Source organism: Amblyomma americanum, chromosome 6 (genome assembly GCF_052857255.1).
Source record: "Amblyomma americanum isolate KBUSLIRL-KWMA chromosome 6, ASM5285725v1, whole genome shotgun sequence".
Classification (NCBI taxonomy): domain Eukaryota; kingdom Metazoa; phylum Arthropoda; class Arachnida; order Ixodida; family Ixodidae; genus Amblyomma; species Amblyomma americanum.
This window is the reverse complement of record NC_135502.1, coordinates 139966839-139987624: the sequence shown is the minus strand read 5'-3', so window position 1 is coordinate 139987624 and position 20786 is coordinate 139966839. Positions and strand designations below refer to the sequence as shown.

General features: G+C 44.0%; 1 long non-coding RNA gene across 1 annotated transcript; it reads left to right on the top strand.

Annotated features, from left to right (window-relative positions):
* The first annotated feature begins 16629 nt into the window (after positions 1 to 16629).
* LOC144095007 (uncharacterized) lies at positions 16630 to 19518 on the top strand. The gene is made up of 3 exons (XR_013306655.1): positions 16630 to 16724; positions 17259 to 17334; positions 19390 to 19518. It is a non-coding gene; the product is annotated as an uncharacterized LOC144095007 (long non-coding RNA).
* The last annotated feature ends 1268 nt before the right edge of the window (positions 19519 to 20786 follow it).

The following is a 20786-nucleotide window of genomic DNA, read 5'->3' as shown; positions in this document are numbered from 1 at the left end:
GTACAGAAATGAAAGGGGGAAATACAGATGGAAGCATATCTCGGGGTTGTTTAAAAAGCAACAGGAAAGTGATATATCGGTAGAAACAAATATAATTTTGCAAACGACAGTTGTTTAGGTAGAAAATGTGAGAATCATTGGAGAAGTAGCACTGTGTACAGATAAGGATGACGTTAGGTTCATTCACCATAGGATCTGAACAAAATGTGGTCCTTACGTGTGGGAAAAACAGAGAAAGAAAATACGTATGTGCATAATATATTTCAGAAACCTTGTGTTTAGGCAAGTATTTACACATCCAATGAAACATTGAAGTAACGTAAGGGCAAAATAGCAGCATAAGAACAAAGATGCATAAGGGCAAAGAAGCATATAGGCGACGTGCTCAATAAATATTGCACTGTAAGGTTTACTTGAGGTATGTTGAATTGTTTTCCATAAATTATTGTTTTTCTGCGTGCGCCGTTTTTTCTCTCTAATTTGATACCGAATGTCATGGCCTGAGTCATGGATGTAATTTTTTTAACATATGTCTTAAGAATTATCTTAAAGTAATGCAGCTTGTCTTGTTTTATCAAGTCCAATTTTAAAATCAAAGAAGGATTGGCGGATGTGTAGATTCTCTTGCTAATCTTCAAATACCTTTTCCTGTAAGACTAAGAGCATCTTATGATTCCAATGTATAGTTGTACAGCACACCAATATAACGTAGAACAACTTAGAATATAAAAAATGATTGGTACATTTGCTTCTTTAACGAAAGTAGAACTAACCATTTTATCTTATTTAGGACACTATAGTACGCGCCAACTGTCCACTTATTTTTATTAATATGCTCAGTACAAGTTAGGTCCTTAGTAGAACTTAGGTACAACTTAGGTTCAGAAGGGGTTTCTCGGCGGTAACACAACTGATTACGGTAATTAACTCATTCGCATCCTGTATAGATAGTAAGGGCCAAATTGATGCAATTTTTTTTAGATTTCAGCAAGGCGTTCGACAAAGTTTCTCATGATCAATTAATTCTAAAAATGAAACATATTGGCATTCCTGAGATTTTCATAACTTGGATAACCGCACACTTAAAGGACGGCAGGCAGTTTGTTGAAGTTGGTGGACAATGTTCGGTCTTTCTTCCAGTTTCATCCGGTGTACCACAGGGAAGTGTCTTGGGCCCTCTGCTTTTTCTTTTATATATTAATGACATTGTTCAAGTAGTTAGCCCATCAGTGCATATTAGATTGTTCGCAGACGATTGTATATTATTCAAAAAAATTACTAATAGTGATGACCAGAATGTTTTGAACAATGCTGTGAACAACGTTTTGAAATGGTGCGACCAATGGGGCATGGTTCTCAATGGTGACAAAAGTGTGTATCTTCCGATAACAAGAAAAAACATACCACATAGTTACACATACAAATTAATTTCGTCCCCTCTTGAACAAGTATCTAACTACAAATACTTAGGCATAACTATAATTAGCAAATTAACGTGAAACTTGCATATCAATAACATTTGCTCTTCCGCATTTCGCAAATTGTGCTGCTGAAGACATAAATTGAAGAACGCGCCTCATAACATCAAGCTACTTTGTTATTCTTCCATAATCAGACCAAAACTCGAATACGCATGCGTAGTGTGGGACCCGTATACTAAATCTAACATAGCCAATTTGGAACGAATACAAAGAAAGGCTGTTAGATTCATCTTTAATAAATATGCAAAGAGTGACTCCCCCACCACTTTGATGGAAATTAACCAAACTGAACGACTTGAACTCCGAAGAAAACAGTTCAGGTTAGAGTTTCTTGCGATTTTATTAGAGAACAAATTTGGTCTGGACCCCTCATTATACTTAAAGCCGTTATCTGCTAGACAAACTCGACATTACCACCCTAGTTTTCTAACCCCTATATTCGCCAAAACAGACACCTACAAGTTTTCATTTTTCCCACGAACTATAATAGATTGGAATCAAATAAACCAACAATTTCCCCATGAGCTCAAACCGATTAGTGTTATTTGTGTCTATTTTCCAGTGTTATTTGTTTCTTATTTCGCTCACTTGTACGCCCACCCTGCTTGGACTTAGTGTCCGCAGTATTTCATAAATAAAAAATAAAAAAAAATGTTCCAAGAAATTTTTGCTTTTTTGCTTTGACTAGGCATTGTTCCTGATACCTCATTGATAAGTTATTACTCGGTAGTTTATTAACTGGACGGAATATAACTTATGTAGTTTTCTTTAAGTTAAATTGGAGTTTATTTTCTCTTAACCGTTTCGATAGTGAATGCATGCAGTTGTTAACATTTCTTTCCAGTGTAGCTAGCTCATTGGATGTGAAGAAGGCATTTGTGTTGTCCACATACATAATAAGATTCGTAGAATTAGGAATAGCAACAATATCAATTGTGTAATCCAAAAAAGAAATGGCTATATATATCTTTGAGGAACACCTTGCAGTAATTTCATTTGCGTAGACGACCCCATTGTGCTTACGGAGTTTGTATGAATTGCTACTTATGAGTATAAGGGCCGAGAGCTTACAATGAATTTCCTGAACTTATCGCAAGCAAATCACACTGTATAGCAGAAAAGGTTGTGGCCTGTAGTGTGATCTCCGGCACTCCCGCAAGATTTGCTGCCCATTCATGAGGCCTGTTACTCCAATATACTGACTGTAATCTGGTGGAGGATACCAACCGCACATGTAGTCAACGTCTGCAGATGACGGAGTCAAGTGTACCCAGCGTCACCACAAGTACCTTTACGAGTCTCATTTCTTTTCAAAATGAAGCAGCCGGCAATGAACTCTTAAAACCCGAAAACTTCATGGTCGTTAGGATAAGCAATTATGCGGCGAACTATCGCTTCTGATGTACGATGCCCCCGTTTATAAAGTTGTAACGAAGTCAATTTTCATTTCTTGTAATATAGCTGGTATTTCTGGGGATTTATCGCTTGAAATGTACGTTTGACATTTTAGTTTGTAGTATAGACGCTGCCAGGGGTCTCTAGCCCAAGCTTTACAATACAAGAGATTTAAGTGAGAATGGAAAGCTGGGTGAGATGGTTCGACATGCAAACGGTGGTGAACAGCGCAAAAGACAGGGACACGGGATGCACACCAGGACAAGCGCTGCTCGCAACTGAAAGTTTATTAGGTGGAAAGGGATATAGGAAACAAAAGTTTTTTATGCGCATACCCAGACGTCATATACTCACACACACACGATAATACACACCCACACGTGGAACGAAACAACTCACGTGATATGTCAGCAGAGGTACGTGACTTCCTACTCATTCAGCAAATTAGTAGAAGGCTTACTCACACTTTGGTTGTCTAACTTGGCGTTCTGAAATGGTTCCACAATTTCGCGAGACACCTAATCGCGGTGTTTAAAAACGATACGCGAGTCTTGGAATCTTGGCGAGCAATCGCTCTTCACTTCACAGCCTTCGATAGTATTCTACCACTTTTGACCCATACGCGTTTTTCATGCACGTCTCGTGTTTTCGTAAACGCACATCCAAGCACCGGCCGCTTTGTCCCACGTACACCCTACTGCAAGACAACGGATTAATGTACACAACGCGAAGCTTGCACTCGAAAATCTTGTATTTGTGCCGTAGACAGCAAACAGGTTTTCTGGAGCATTTAATTCGCGGTTTTCTTTTTACAGTCAAGCAAACACGTTCTGATTCATTAGAAGCCCTGAAAAGAACCCTAACATCATATCTAGAACCGACATCCTTATGCCCATGCGCGAACTTAACCTACGTGCAGAACAACGGCCAGTTTCTTTTTCTGAGCAACCCGCTCGCTTCGCTGACTGCCCGCTGGAGGCTGCTTACATTTACTTAGCAAGAAACGACACACGAAAGTAGGAGCATATCAGGGAAACCAGCTTGGCGGAGACGAGGTGCGTGCATGATAAAACTGTTCTTTTCACGGAAAAACGGCTCGAAAAGGCAAACAACGTATGCGGGTTTTGCCGTGAAAAACACGTAAAGCCCATGATGCTCAGCCTTAGAACCCTCAGAAGCAGTCATTTATAAGGCGACGTCCAGAGATTCCTCTGCGAGTTGTGGAGAATATTTCATTGTGTCCGTATTTTCGCACAGCCAAGTATTGATACAGATTCTAAAGTGATTTCTTTCCTCTAAACATGGAGCTGCCTCCTAGGTATTTGGCCACGAATGCTGTTCCAAGAATTCTTCAGAGAAGAACCACTCTTCAAACAAGCCTTTTAAACAAATATTGCTAATTGTAGCCAGCTTTCGCAAGAAAGACGAAGCAGCATACAGCCTGCGGCAAGCGGACCTTATGAGTGGCCCGAATAAATAGCGGCCTATGTGGATATTGAAAAATCACTATTTTATCCGCCATTTATCGTGTTCAGGCCTTTTCGTTAAAACTAGTGCTTGACGAGTGACACTGCTTCCTCAGCGTCATCTCCTTAGCAGCTCTGTTTGACAAGAAAGCAAGCAATTAATCTTATTTGGCCTAGCGGTAAAACGCAGTCTCAAAAGTTTGCTGCTTGAGACTGCCGAATCAGAATAAACGATATGACGCCTGCCGATCAGTTCAGCGTCAGCCAGAAAGAGAAAATTTATTGGTCTACGAATCAGCCGCTGTTGTTACTATGCCATTACAATAATCGTGTAAGCGTTGTCAGGCCTGTATGAGCATTTAAGAATGCTACCAACAAATTTTTCTGGGCTGCTGCTCTCCTAAGAAATGGGCGACTGAAGAAATATTGTTGTGGCCACAAAAGTACCAACAGTAAATTCAGAGTGGGAGTTCTTGCAAACTCGGTAAGGGAATCTTTTTTTTAGTTTTTTAAGGGGGTCGAGGTGCAATGCAGTTTTCTGACAAAAAAAAGTTTCCGCTTGAAAGGGAGGGGGAAGGAGCCACCTGCTCCCCGCCTTTCATGTTTACAGTTTCATTCCCGCCCCTGCGTAAGCTCTACCTGGCAGCCAGCATTATAGGCAGGCCGGTGACACATTGCGTAGGTTCGAAGCCGCTTTGTTTAGCAAAGGCGCTACGGCCACTCTGTCATACGTAGATATTCTGCGTGCGTATTGAATCCCTAGAGGCAATTTCATTTTATTTCTAGAAAATCGCAGCAGCTTGCTGCAGCGAAATAATCGCGTGCAAAGTTATTCTAAACTTTTCGTTTTAAAAACGAATAATTGTCTAATTAACAATTAATAATGCTGATCTACAAATTTTATCTCTGCCTTTAACAGCCCTTACCATTGAATTCAGGTGAATAATAGACAAGACCAGACCATATGTGCGAAAAAAGCGGCATTCTTTCTCATGTAAAAAAATTCGTTCTGTAACACCGGCAGCAGATCAAGTTATTGACAGCTGCAGCTCGTGCTCTTCGAACGGACCTGAAAATTTTCATTGACTTTCATGAGCACGGCCACGAATTTTTGTGGAAGAAGCTAGTGGTGTAGTGGTGTACTTGATAGACGAAAGAACGACGGCAGTGAGTGTTCGCAATTATCTTCGCCTTTAGTCGTGTAGTCGTCATGAAATGCCAATTAGCGAGAAACCTCAACATGCCTGACACCAATTTTTTTTATCAATAAGAGGACAGTTCTTTTAGCCTTAGGATATCAGCGCTTAGTTATAAGGGCGCATAGGAGAGTGTAGATTCTAAGATTTAAATTTTCTTTGCCCTTTTTTTCTGCACCTATTCTCAACACGCAAATAAAGGCCAGTTTCAGGGAAAAAAAAGATCTGGTTTAATTTCTAACCTGGTCTCAAACAGTGTGCGGATCAAAGCATACGCATCACGTTAAACCGACGCAAGAAGTGCTCTACGTTTGCTAAAAGTAAGAGCCTTCAGTTCTGCTAAAGTCCAGGAAGTTAAGCAAATGGGGTTCCGAACTTAAGCTTTGAACAATGCAGCATAGGGAGCAAAGAGTAGAAAATGCCCGCACCACACCACACCACACAAGGGGCTCGGGCAGCGGAGAAACAGAAAACGCATATGACATCGCAATTAAGGGCTGCTTTTGGCAGCTCGAAAGAAGAAAATATAATGATGCGATAAGGGGGCCGGCGCGGTTTAAAGAGAATCAATTGCTTCGCTCCGAGCTCGATGAGATAACACCACTCGTAATGTAAAGCCCTTCGTAAAAGTTTTGTCCCTTTTAGTGTTCCCTTTCCTATCTTCGGAAATCTCCTTTTCTCTCTGAGCTGTTAATCTATTGAACTCATTTCAACAAAAACACCTCACCCGCGTACTCTCTGTGCCGCCATTTATGCCTTGTCACGAATACATATTCCACGCAACGCGAATAAACAGTGGCTGAGCCGGTTTCCTGGCTGTCATGACAATGACAGCCAACACGATAACGCCAAGAACTCAAAGGAAGCGCTAGACAGTTGAAGGCAACAAATCCCAAACTCTCTTCTTTGTCCCCAAAAATCCGGCTATCAAAAGCGAGAAATCACTAATGACTCACTTCTCTCACTCACTCTCTCTCTTCTAGCATGGCTTTTTTGAGTATTTGTCAACACTAGCGATTCTGCATTAGTTGGGTGAAGAACCGCGACAAACGCTGTCAGAGCTACGCGCCTCCGCAAGTTGGAACGACGCAATGAGACACTAACTAGGCCCTGGCGATGCTATGAGCCGAAAGATATTGGTGCGCTAAACTCTGCTAAGTTGGCTTCACAAGTCCGCTTAGCACCCCCAGCTGTAAAAGCGCAATGCTGAGACTGCTCTTTTTGTCTCAGGATTGCTTTTCATACGAATTGAATCACATTGAAATGGTGGTAAGACTAACAAACGCTTCTATACTTCAAGCTTACCCTAGCAGCTGTCTGCCGAAGGAACTAAACATTTGTTCCAATCGAAGATACCATACGCAAGGAAGCAAGAATGCATGCAACTTGCACATATTGTACTTAGTGTTTTTAGGATTAGTATCAAGGTTAGCCTGCCTTTTGTCCCACAAGTTTCAAAAGTATTGCGACATTAATTTGACGCGCCCTACATGAAAAGTATTCGGGAAGGCGCATTGCAACCCCTTCCACGTCGGTTAATCGCAAAATATAATACATCATGAGAGTACAGATCAGCGTTCTCTCCGGTAACTTGAAGCCGCGAGTGATTTTAAATGTTTTTGGATACCAGTTATTTTATTTCAACCTTCCGCCTAACTTTAGTCGTAATCACCACGGTCAATACATATTCACCGAAATCCACATCTGCAGTCTGTCAGAATAACGACTGTTGCAATTTTTAGCGTCGTCCTCTGTACTAATCTGTCGTCCGCGTGCTTAACGTAAACAAACTGACCTCTGTAGCTGTCCTGTTTTGTTTCAGGGTCTTTCATACCATATGAAAAAAAAAAAACTTGCCTCCACTAAGATCAGCACCTTCGTGAAGCCTATCGGCTACGTAGCACTGATAGTTCAGACCAGGTCAGCAAGGGATTCACAGGTTTTTTGTGTCTTACCTTCTGAAGCCAAGATTTACTGGCCTTCAGTAACTAGACCCACCTTTCGAGTTGCAGCGGCCAGCGCCGTTTTATTTAATACGGATATTTCTTCTTCAAATTGTAGTGTATAGCTTGTGGGGGTTCAACGTCCTGAAACAAATCAGGCTATGAGGGACGCCTTTGTGAAAGACCAGATATTTTGACCACCTGGTGTTCTTTTACGTGCACTGAGATCGTACACTCCCGGGCTTATAGAATTCTGCCTTCATCAAAATTAGACCGCCTCGGAAAGGTTCTAACCCGCGTCTTTCGGGTCAGCAGCCAAGCGCCATAACCACTGAGCCACCGCGGAGGCAATTCTAATGGTGCAAAAAAAAAAATGGTGCGTTGACGTACTGCCCGAACATACTGATACTGATAGCGTTCTGTTCCTATACGGTGCAAATTCCACTTCTCAGCGTAGTATGCGCGATCGCGCGGACTAGTAGCGGCCATGAAAAATTGCGCAATAATATGATATATATAAAATTCTTTCCTTAATTTTGAATTTTTATACCCATGCGGTACGTGAAGCCATCCGCTCAAACTTACAGCATGCGTCGAGATTTTCTTGGCTGGTGCTTTTTTTCGACATCTAAATGTAGTTATTTAAACACGAAAGGATGGGTTGATTACGCAGCTCTTGCTTAGATTCTGATCAAGGAACAGAAAGATGAGACACGAGATAGAATGCTGATCTGTCCCTACACTTCAAGGCGAACACCTCTTCAGCAAATGACGTCGCTAGTTCAGAAGATCTCATTGACCAAGGGTAATGTTTTGGAAACAGAACAAACACAGACGTACCGCAACAAAAAATAAAAATTGAAATCACATATGCACTAAGCAGATTACACTCCTTCGGGTAGAAATCTAATCAGAAAATGTAATAAATCTAAGAAATATAATTTGGGTACCCTAGCCGGAGGCTTTGACTTAACGTGAAAGTGTTTAAGCTATTTAGCAGCTTTAATATGTCCTTTCTACATACATTATATAGCATAGTCATATTTCTTATAAAGAAATGAAGAAAATGTGCCCCATCGGGTCGCCACTATATAACTCGGGAACCAATTGAAGGTTCGTAATACAGACTAAAAGGAAGACTCGCGCCCAAAAGTTTCATAGAGCTGCTTTCTTTTCCGACACGAACGTTTTAAACGCAGGGTGCGTGTTGTGAATCTCTTATGCCGTAGTATGCAAACCTTGAGCAATGAAAGCGGCTTGCATTAGTTTAAGAGACAAATATTTGAGGCCATAGAATGCGATTGCCACACTTGAAGCTGAGTCGGCCGTTACGAGAATCGGACTTTCTTACTTCACCCAATGCGACCGACATCTTTTGTACGCTTTGAAGAGGTCGCGCTGAATCGCTCAAGTTATCCTCGAGAAAGCTGCCACATGCGATTGCCGACAGGAAGAAGGATCAATTGAGTGGAGAAAACAAGTGGAGGGGGGAGTTAGTTCATCCATTTGGATGTAAACCGTCGAGTTATTACCATTTGTGGAAGAAAAACCTTCACTTAAAACAAAAACAATGCATTTGCAATTTTCTTAACAAAAAAAACAACTTTGGGATGGAGCGCGTTAATAGCGAATGTAGTCGCAGCTAACTGCATCTGCTTTGTTCGACTGAATAATTATTTGTAGTTAATAGATATACTCTCGTGCTCTTGTCTTGCTAAGGCTTTTATAAAGTGGATTGAACTTCCTTATTATGCTTTTCATATCCACCATGCCATCAATTTATGACTTTTTTCTGATTGCCTTCTTCTGTTTTCATTATTATGTTTGCTCCAGCGCTACAAGATTGCTGTGAATAAAAAATAAACACCAAATTTTTCATTTTCAAATCAGCACAGCAGTACGCCCTGTTATTCTCGAGTGCAGGCGAAGAAAATTCTAAACAATTCGATTGAACAAAATTCTGAACCCTTACGTGCGAACAGCTTGATAGATTTCCAGTCATAACGAGCTGCATGGTCTGTACGCGTTTAAAATTCATGAGACATTCCGAAAACCCGAGCTCTAGTCACGGTATGTATTCGTGGGTAAAGCGACTAAAAGATATTCCGGGAGTCAGAAGAGGCAGATCAATTCGACGGCATAAGTTGACAGCTTTTTTTTTTCTTCAAATGAGACGGATTTAAGTGACAACATGAATCGCTGTGGTCATCGCGAGAGTAACACGCCAAGTGCAAAGAAGCCACTGGTGCCTTTAAATGCGGTGACTAATGACAGGAATATGCATACGGCTCACGCTTGTACGTGGCCTTTACTAAGTCGCTCTCTGCTAATTGGAGACACACATGCATTGTCCGATACACGTAAGCTATACCGGAAGCTTTCTGAAAAGAAAATCCTTCTTCCAAGCAAGGCAATATAAAGACACAAGTGCATATGCTTATATAATATGAAGAAGAGAGCAGCGTATCCGGTTTTTAATAAATACTATCAATGAGGAGGAAAAACCTGTGGCAGCGACGTAAGATGTGTAAGACTGGACACGGGCTTTAGAATCTTCAGAGGCTGGCGCTCAACGAAGAAGACGACGAGAAGCGCCGAACACTGCGAAGCTCGAGCGCCGAGCACTCCGAAGCTCGAGCGCTGAACGCTCGGTCGCTTGTGCGTGCTCTGGACTGAACGCGGTTCAGTTGAGTTGAGTGGTTGTAAACTACCGGTGGGATTAGCCTTGCAGCTGCTGGCGGCAATTGCTCCACCCTCGGGAACATACTTGTGACCCAAAGTGTGCCCTATATGGGAAAGGGCACATACTCGGAGACAGGAAGTGCCGGGAACTGTACAGAACCCCGCACATAATTAAGAAGCGACAGTGCAAGGAACGAACGCAAGACTATGAGAGCAAGGCAACAACAGACAGCGAGAACAACGCATCTGGACGACAGAGCAGACCAAGAACCAGAGCTGAAGGGGGATTTCACATGCGACAGGACTCCTTCCCACGCCTGGTGTCGGGGACAGGCTCTGGTGGTCATGGCCAGTCCACGGGACGCTCCAACTCCCGAGGTCGCTCGGGTTCCCGGGACCGCCTCAGCTGCAAGGGCCCTACCAGATCCCAGGGTCGTTCCAGTTCCCGGGGTCGTTCCGGCTCCCGGGGTCGTTCCAGCTCCAAGGGCCACTCCAGCTCTCGCAAGCGCTCCGCTTCCAGGGGGCGGGACAACACTGGCAACAAATGGAACATCGGAGCCCGGTCCAAAATCGAGGGACGCTCTGAGTGTCATCAGCAAGGGTCAACGCCGCCCACGGACAAGACCAACGTGCCGGACGACCACAAGAGGGTGAGCTTTGTAGATAAGGTCTCCCATACTCATCCACCCGGTGGGTCTGAGGACATCTTACAACTTAAACGCATGGTGGAAAAATTAACCGGGGCGGTTACGGCCCTTCAAAATGAAAACGAGGAACTTAGGAAGCAGCTGCCGCTTAAGATCCAGGTAGATAGGAAACGACAGGAAGCCGAAAAACCTCCACATAATACCCAGGAGAGTACGATGGTGGTGGAGAAATCCCTACCATCACCCAGCAAGAGAAAATCGTTGGAGGGCGCACAACCCGAACTTACGCTGGAGGAAGTCTGCCATAAACTGGAGACCAACATTCAGACCCAGATTCAGGCCCTGGATACCAAAATACAAGCGCAATTTCAGGCATTGGAAACTAACATGCAAAACCAAATTCAGTCGATTCTCTCCGCAATACAGGGACTCACAGACGTAACACAAGGACACAGGAATGAGCTCTTAGCCATCAATATATGGCAGCAAACTGTGGAACATACCATTCAGCAAATTCAACATGGCCATATACACAAAGAATAACAACTACTTGCTGTGGCAATAGAACTGCCGGGGGTATCGACGGAAAAGGCCGATCCTCCAGCAGCTCCTTGCGTCTCTGAAGGTCCACCCAGAGGTTATCGCCCTCCAGGAGACTGGAGGCGCGTCAAAATTAATTGGTTATCAAGCTTTTAACGCCACAGGCGACAAACCTAATGTTACCACATTCGTTAGAAGGAACATTACGGCCATTGAACATGACACGGGCATCCGCCACATAGAGCACGTCCTCGTCGAACTTATTCCGGCCACAAAGACTCAACGCAGTCTTTTCATTCTGAATATTTATAGCACTCCAAGTCAAAAGAAAGTTAAATTCGACTCCCTCTTCAGGAAAGTGATGCGTATCGGCAACAAGCACGCACTGGTTATTCTAGGTGACTTCAATGCCCACCACCCTGCGTGGGGCTACCCGCGGCCCTGTACGAAGGGGAGAGAGCTATGGCTAGACATACAGCAAATGGGCTTTACCCTGCTCACGGATCCTCTTACCCCCACAAGAATGGGTAACAGCGTGTGCGCTGACACGTCCCCAGACCTCACCCTGGTGAAGAATGCGGGTACAGCTAATTGGTCCAACTCCTTGCTAAACCTAGGCAGTGACCATTACATACTTGTCACGGAAACTGACGTTGGCCCTGCCAAGCGCCAAACGCGCTCCCCGCATATTATCGAATGGGACGCTTTCCGCGACGCTCGTAACCAGGACGGGAGAAAGGCAGAAATCACAAACATAGAAGAATGGGCGGAGGAACTCCGCAGGGACGCCAAGAATGCGACTAAAACGCTCGACGACAACGCGGAACTTGAAGTACTAGACAGCCGCCTTCTTCATATGTGGGAGGCCAAAGCTAGTATGGAAAAGCGATTAAAGAGACAAAAGTGGAATCGCAATCTCAGAAGACGCCTAGCGCGCCACAACAAAGAGATTGAGGCATATGCACTTAGACTCTGCGATCAGAACTGGGAAACAGTGTGCGACCAGCTTGAGGGCAATATCGGCCTCGCCAAAACATGGAACCTCCTTCGGCACCTCCTCGATCCAGAAGGTAGCAAATTAACACAGCGACAAAATTCACAGAAATTAGGTTATAAATTTGAAGGTTCGGAGCAGGAGCTCCTCGATGCAATTCGTTGTCGATATATAGGCTCCGCCACCAAAACTACCTTACCGCACTATGAGGGTAAATCCAACAGCGAACTAGACGCCCCTATTCACGAATTCGAGGTTCGAGCAGAAATACTAAAACTGAAAACCAAATCAGCCCCCGGACCCGATGGTGTAACCAACAAAATGCTTAGAAACCTAGATGACAAATCTATAACGGCGCTGACCAATTTCATGCAAGAATGCTGGGAGAAGGGTGAGATTCCCCAAGAATGAAAAACCGCTAAGGTAATTTTCATACCTAAGCCAGGGAAACCGCTCAATCTAGAAAATCTAAGGCCTATATCCCTCACCTCTTGCGTTGGAAAACTGATGGAACATGTCATACAAACGCGACTAACCAATTTCATGGAAGACAACGACTTATACCCCCATTCGATGATAGGTTTTAGATCGCATTTGTCCACGCAAGATGTCATGATACAGCTCACACATGACATATTAGACACTAAGTCGCTGGATGCGAAAGTAATAGTGGGACTTGATCTCACTAAAGCTTTCGATAATGTAAAACAGGAGGCGATACTAGAAAACCTGGCTCTTTTAAACGTCGGGGAGCGCACATACAACTACATTGCCAATTTCCTTTCGGACAGGATAGCGCGCATCCACTTTGGTGAAAGTCAGTCTCAAGACATACACTTGGGCAGCATAGGCACCCCTCAGGGTTCGGTACTTTCCCCTATTCTCTTCAACGTGGCCATGATACGGCTCCCGACGAGACTGGAGGGGATAGATGGCTTGAATTTCTGCATGTATGCGGACGATATCACCATGTGGATGACCCGTGGCCACGACGCGCACATCGAAAGTACGCTACAGAAGGCCATAAATGAGGTCGAAAACTATGTCAGCCGTAGGGGCTTGCAATGCTCGCCGCAGAAGTCTGAACTTCTTTTTTATAGACCTCTGCATCAAAGACAAACTAGAACCATCCCTAACATCAAATTACAAACTCAAGGGGCGGAGATTCCTCATGTTGAAAAAATCAGAATTTTAGGAATGATTATACAAAGCAACGGGTATAACGGTGATGCAATAACTAAGATGGAAAACTGCGCGCAACAAACTATGCGGCTCATACAGCGGATTGCCAACAGAAGACACGGCATGAAAGAGCAGAATCTCCTACGGCTGGTACAGGCGTTCGTAGTAAGCCGTATCTCGTATGCTGCCCCTTCCTTGATCTTAAAGATTCAGAAAAGGAAAAGATAAATGAAATTATCAGGTGATGCACGAAACAAGCTCTAGGATTGCCCATCCGTACATCCACTCACCGCCTCCTAGAGCTGGGAATGCATAATACCCTGGAAGAAATTACGGAAGCAGTGAGAACGTCCCAAATCGAACGCTTAGCCGGGACCACAACCGGCAGGGCCATTCTAGAAAAACTCAATCTTAGCCGAGATAACAGAACAACCGCCAAAGTTGACATGCTCGGAAAAATTCGAGACAATATAGTTGTACCCCCATTACCCAGGAATATACATCCTATTCATCACTCAGTGCGCCGGGCCAAGCGGGCAGAGGCGCTAGAGAAACGCTTCCGCTCCTACAAAGACGAGGACGTGGTCTACGTGGATGCCGCTGAGTATGGTAAGAACACGATGACCGTCGCGGTCGTCAATAATAAACAACTCCTCAAAATAAGTGCCTCCATACTCTCGGGTAACCCAGAGACTGCAGAGGAAGCTGCCATAGCACTGGCTTGTGTAGGCACAAAAGCGAGATACATCATCAGTGACTCCAAAGTTGCCATACTAAATTTCAGCAGGGGCCGGGTCTCCCCTCTAACGAATACAATTCTAAGCCGTCATGTAATAGACCGGAAAATTACGCTAGTCTGGACACCAGCACATGCATCCCTGCCTGGTAATGAGACGGCCCACGAGTTCGCCCGAGGCTTTTCTTTCCGGGCGGACCCGAGCGAGGTGGTCTTTACAGACAGGGATCGCATGGTGACCTACAGAGAAATTACACAACACTATCGTTTGCAACGAGCTAGACTTCCTCCAGCGGATAGATCCCTGTCCAGATACCAAGCCATCAACTGGCGCCGGTTACAAACTTACACATTTCCAAACCCGGCCCTCTGGAGTCTAATGTACCCAGGGCAATTTTCAGAAAAATGCGCGAACTGCGAACTTAGGGCCACCTTGGACCACATACTATGGAAATGTCCTCATGCTCCCCGGGAGGGACGAGGTATTAACACAAAAGATCAATGGGAGACCTTATTACTGAGCTCCGACCCGGCGACTCAGTTACAACTCGTCCGACTGGCCGAAGCCGCCGCCGAGAGTCAAGACCTTTCGGCCGTCGTCTAGGCGGGTAGCCCTCTGGCTACCCTCTTTCTGTTGGATATTAAAAGTTTTCCTATCCTATCCTATCCACCATAGCGACACTTAAATCGAAATCACAGAAACACTGTCCGCAAATCCCCAAATAGACATTCCTGAGGTCACCATGTGGAGGCCAAATCCGTGTCCTGCAGGTGAAGTAGAAGAAGGCGAGAAGCATCCCTTCTACTCGACTGGCTCCCGCGCGGGAAAACAATGTCCTGAAGAGAACTGTGAGGAACTCCTGAATTCTTGAGGGATCCAAATAACACAGCCCTTTCCGCGTTGTACAAAGTACAGCACAAGAGGTAATGTTCCATGTCACCACACACACCACACGTTGAACACAATGGTGACAACGCTAGGCCAGTCTTATACATCCACGCCGGCGTACGAGCAGAATCCGTACGAACGCGGTGCAGCAAAGTGGCTTGGTACCTTTTGAGACCCTTGGTCACACATGGCTGATGAGGAGAGCTCCACAAAGAACTAAAGTGGCACAACACCACATCTCTGAACATTTGCTTGACTTCATGAGGGACTCTATGCACTGGAATCCCGGAGAGAGCTGTATGGGCTAGGTTGTCTGCTATCTCGTTGCCTAAGACACCTATGTGCGAGGGCACCCATTGAAAACGTATAGAGAAGCCTTTGCTATGTAGATTCTGCAACAAATGTAGGGATCTAAGACTCAAGGCATCATTGGGGAACCCGTACGCGCAACCGACGCGTCGTGTTTTGGATTATTTGCCTCTTTGAGGCATTGCTTGAGTACTTGTACGGCGGACACGTGGGAAGAACTCATTCAATAGGAAGGTGAGCAGGAGTGTGTTTTGGAAGCCAACGACCAGGATTTCGGTCTGTCAACATTGCCGAGTTTCAACGGGTAAGCCATGAAGAAAGACAGCGCTGCGACGTCTTGTCATCTGTAAAGGGAACGAAGACTCCTCCGCCGTTTTACTAAGCCTGGATGAATCGCATGACCGGTGAGTCCCGCTCTGCGTTTCTTTGCTAATGATCTGTATTCACACGCGCTATTTGTATGCGGCTATATAGGGATGTGAGTGGAGGCACTCCGCCTGCGGTTGCCGCCGCAGCTATAATGCGGCGCCAAAAAAGCAGGGCCTATATCCTGTATGACAAATGTTGTTCTCATTGTCTTTATGTGCATTTAGTACTCGCGTGCCGTGGTAAATAAAAATGGCACCAGATATCACAACAGAGTTACGCTATCGCTTGCTAGCGCTTCGACACTCGGTGGAAAAGCATGGATTTGCATTGCGTAGAAGACGATGAGCGAGAAGTGCCGCGCGGCGGAGCGCACGCGCTAGGCCAGCTGCGATCAGACACCGCACTATTTTGCTCAGGGTTAATACTCATCGGATTAGTGCTTGTGCCTTAATATGGGTCTTACTAAATTCTGAGACAGTGATCGCATGCGAAAGGCTAGTTCATATTCATCGCCTTGTCATTTGTAAACTTGTCTGTGCTTCCCCAGTGGAACAGGATTTGCGGCAGTGTTATGTCAAAGTTAGATCAATCTTGCGTCTCCTGAGCTGTAAACGTTGATGCTTCCTCTCCTTCTGAGCACTGCGAGCTGTCGGAGATGCAACTGCACAATTATTTAGAATTTCTACCTTTTTGATATAATCCCTCGCTTTTGCGGCTTGCATTCAATTCGTTCGCCATTGTCGATGGTTTTTTTTTTACTTATTTTCGCTTTGTTATTTATTCTTGGTTGCGTGCCATCAGCTGTGGTGCCGGCGATTCATCGAGCTCGGAACTCTTCCCAGGCACGGGATCCTACCCACAGACCTCCATTCGCCGCATTCACGAGTGTTCTTTGGTATTTTTTTGTTTTTCTTGCCCTTACTTGCATTGCCAGTCAACAAATTTGTGCAGCTTTTAATTATATGCAGATTTGTTAAATGCGCTAGCAATTTTTCTATGATGCTAAGCTGTGCTGTGAGATATCAAGCTTCTTGCAAGTGAAGGCAAGCTTTTTTCCATTCTCTCTTCTCATTTAACCAAGGCACACTGGTTGCAACTTTCATTTTAATACCTAGACATTGCTGCAAGGCACCATGATAGGAATTAATGAAAACCTGCACATCCTATATTCAAATAGGTGTGCGGTATTTCAGCCAGCTCATCTTTCAGTGTGGTTATGACAGTTATTGTGACTCTTCTCAAAGAATGTATATGGGTGCATTACATAAAATCTGTTCATTTCTTTTGTCATGGGATAGCTCATTGGTTTCTTATTTACGTATATAACGTCTAAGTTTAGTTTTAAAAGCAGTAGACGATTTCCTCTCTTGTCATTCATGACATGGCTACAGCCACTGACAGCTGTTGCTCTGGATGTATTTATTTGCAGTTGCCAGCGGCCAGCATCTATTGGGCCATGCGTGCTTCCTGCCTTCGGCTGTGTCATCCCTCCTGATCCGTTCATGGTAGTTATTCTTTTTCAGTGATGCATATCTTAGCTGCCTATTTAAAAAAATATTTTCAATATAGGCTTGCAGCTAGGTTTAGAAATGCATAAAACTGTACATGCACTTCACAGCAGTACCTCAGCTTATAATTACCGGAACTGTAGACTTGTACAAAATATAGTCGCTGATGTAGCTCTTGACGCAGCTGCTAACATAAATGTGCTTTGACATTGCACACCTGTTGCCTGGTATGCATATATGTCCTCGAAAAGGACCTATATGTTCATTTATCCCTTTAAAAACATTGTGCTCTACTATGATGGTTTACCAGTATTTCTGATACAGAGACCGAATTGTCAGTCAGTAATGTAACATTGCACGATGACACCAATCCTTGTATGGCATAGCATCCTTGCAAGGCACTGGGCAAACTGCTGTCAGCACAGATTTATTGCTGGTTTATTGCCATAGCATATGGTTATACTGCACAGTTTGTACCTCTACCTTCTTAAAGCTGTATACTTGAAAAATTTAAAATTAGTTGAAGGAAAATTCAAGGAAATGTAACAGTAACTGTCTCACATTTTGGTGGACACTTGAACCGTGATATAAGGGAGGGATATAGAAGGGAAGTAATGAAGAGCTGATGCCCATGTTAGATGCCCCTCTTTAGTTAAACAAACCTCGCAATAAACACATTTGGTGCAAAACACACATGGGACTTGCACGCTCACAAGCACCCTGATGTCAGTAAAACACAGTGCCAGTGTTGCCGTACTTTAGAGCTTTGCTCTTAAAAGTGCAGCTGACTGCTGCTCAAAGTTGAGAGCAAAAATATGTACTTTTCCTCATGTGCAGTCTGCGGTGCTGGTGCCATTTGCAATGGTGATTGACATTGAGTTGCATGATGCGCAGTCCGTTCTTGGAGTTAGTGATTTTGTCTGTCGTGTGAATGTGCTGTTAAAATTAGTGCAGAACAATGGTTCTCTAGTTCATTTTAGGTAACTGTGTCCGGTGCCACATGCTACCACCCTTTTTCCTCAAATTTCGTAATCTCATTTAGCCTTCTGATTGCCACCCATTCATGCATTCACCTACTCTTGGAATCCTCCCAGTGTTTTAGTGTGGTATTGCTTCTATCTTCTCTGCATTACACATGCATTGCACTTCCTCTTTTTTTGATTTAGTCAAGATATCTCTGTTCCGGTTTCTTGCATAAGCATAAGAGGCGACTCAAGTGCACCATCTGGGCTTGTGATGCAATGTGTATCGCCCTTCGTTTTTGAGTAAAACCTGGTTTCTCCCTACTGTTGCACCAATAAAGATTCTAAAAGGTCAGGTTCAACGCAATTTCTGTGCAAATGTGCCTGTAAGAAAGTGTGGTTTGAAGGTGCACAAAGGCGAAGAACTGCTGGAGTGTAGTGGATGTCACATAATTCTTCTGACAGGTTTTTAAACAAATCTGGTTATTTTATTTCCCTTTTATTGTTTAGTGTTTGTCGGTTGCCTTTAATTTTTGGATAAACTGAAAACTACATGTTCTGACTGGTATTTCATTCCAATAATTATACCCATTATTAAGAAGCTGTGTTGGAAGGTAGGTGTGCATTTAGTATGCATGCTTTGAATTTCAGTGATTGTTTCTGCAATGCAAAATGGAGTACAGGTCTCTGCTGTGCGAGTTTTTTGCAATGGAGTGAAAGTAGCTGGAGCAGCATTTGCTAATGTGTCACCCAGCCAAAAGTTCTCCCACAGACCACTGAGCTTCTGAATGCCTTTGGCTTAAAGCTCGAAGCTCTGGTTGCCCTTTCCGTGGTTTTCTGCATTAACGAGTGCGAGCCCAAGGGCTCAGAGCTAACAAGCATTTGAAACCTAGAGCTATACACAGTAGTGCTGGGGCCGTGCAGAAAGTCAGTGTGAATTAGGTCGCGATAAACGTGGTTTACTGTAGAAAGCTAGTGTGAAAAAATAGTTGCGCTCACAGAAACCGCTGTTTTTTTCTTAGTCGGTCATTGAAACAAAGCAATGCATGTAAAATTTGATATCTCACTGATCCCTCAATTTTTTTTCCAGCTAAAGACCAAGAGTTGCATGGAAGTTGTGCAAGCCACCAAGTTGCGTGTGATTTTTGCCAGGGACCGGGTGCAGGCTGGGAAATTAGTGGATGGCCAGTGGTATTCACTCAGTAAGGTAAGCTTTTTCTGTAAGTAGTATTTGGCATAGCATTGCTTAGGAACGCATGCACTAATCTGACTACTCTATGCCCACCCATGTTTCAAGAATAATGAAGTACATGAAAGAAATTGATTGCCGAAAAGAAATTGCCGCTTGTGTTGTTTTTTCAGGAAAGTATTTGCCATTTAAAGGGCTGTGAAAACCTTAAAAATGATTTTGTACTTGTTGTGGCTTTTTTTTCAAATTTCTTCCACGTCTATGTTGGCCTGACCTTGTCGCTTGTCTGCATGAGCTTGGCTGCTACCTACAGTTCGCTTTTTTTTGCTCGTTTATTGCCTGTCACAATCTTTACTTTGCATGGCAGGGTCATGCAGTCTGGGAAGTAATCTGATCTTATTTCTGCATTGGCCTGAAGTGCAAGCTTTTGCATGTGGGGCAGGTTTATGGTGTCCTTTTGTTTGCTGTAACTGCAGTTTGGCCATGAGGGTTAGAGGCTTAGTCCTTTTTTTATTTTGATGCAGTGTCATATACTTCATGCATAAATTAATGAAGTAAGCACTATTTTTGTAATAAATGAACATTCATTATAGCTGTGGCCATTATAAGTGCACTTGACTCTAAAATGGCTTTCTTTCGGCCTTCAGTATTACATCTTAAAACCAGCCGGAAGACACAAAACAGGAGAAGAGATGAGCACAAGATGAGGCTGGTCTAACAACTGAAATTTTATTGAAGGAAAGTGGCAAACGAAGACCTGCAAAGAGATTCAAGCACGCATGACCCCAAAGCAGTGAGAGGGCAAAAAATAACCGAAAGGCACTGACGTAGTAGTAAACCATCTAAAAAACTAATTCATTACAGTGAAGGTTCACCGACGGTTTAGCCAGGCACTTGTTTTTAGCCTTACTGATGTAGTAAGCCTCAACTATATCAGGACCGATTTATCACTTCCCTAAACCACTGATGTGCCGCAGAAATCAGGCGTGCAAAGAGAAAGGTCGTCCTCCGATTGCATTCACGAGATTTTGTGCAGTGTCGGGTGAAAATTCGCCTTCCTCTCTATAAAGTGAAAGTGCTCTCAACCAGGTGCACATTCAGATATCTGCTTGTCTGCCCATAGTAGTTTCAGCTACGAGGCAGTGGAATGCAAAAAACCCGTTTACTTTTGCAAGTGGTGAACATTTTTTATCTGCCACTGTGCATAGCGGACGATTACCCGTAGTTGTATCAAGCCTAGTTTGAACGAAGAAGCAAAGGGCTCCTACCTTACTTTTAGCTGTCAAGACAACAGCAAC